Consider the following 242-nt stretch of genomic DNA (forward strand, 5'->3'; position numbering starts at 1 on the left):
AAGCAGATGACTGCATCGTTGGTACTTAGGCTGTTCGTGTGGATGATATGGGAAATACGTCCTACTGAGCGATTTTCGTAATTAAATATCAGTCTCAAATTTCAAAGTTTATTCCACTCTCAAATCATCCCAAAAGGAACCTACAATTCTAACCACGCACCCCCCCCTCCCCCCGCAAGTCTCCAAAAACGCTTAATATCAAATCAAAACTGTGATATCTCTCCGTCTCCCATAAGTTATTC

The sequence above is a fragment of the Penaeus monodon genome, chromosome 20 (assembly GCF_015228065.2).
Source record: "Penaeus monodon isolate SGIC_2016 chromosome 20, NSTDA_Pmon_1, whole genome shotgun sequence".
NCBI classification, from domain to species: domain Eukaryota; kingdom Metazoa; phylum Arthropoda; class Malacostraca; order Decapoda; family Penaeidae; genus Penaeus; species Penaeus monodon.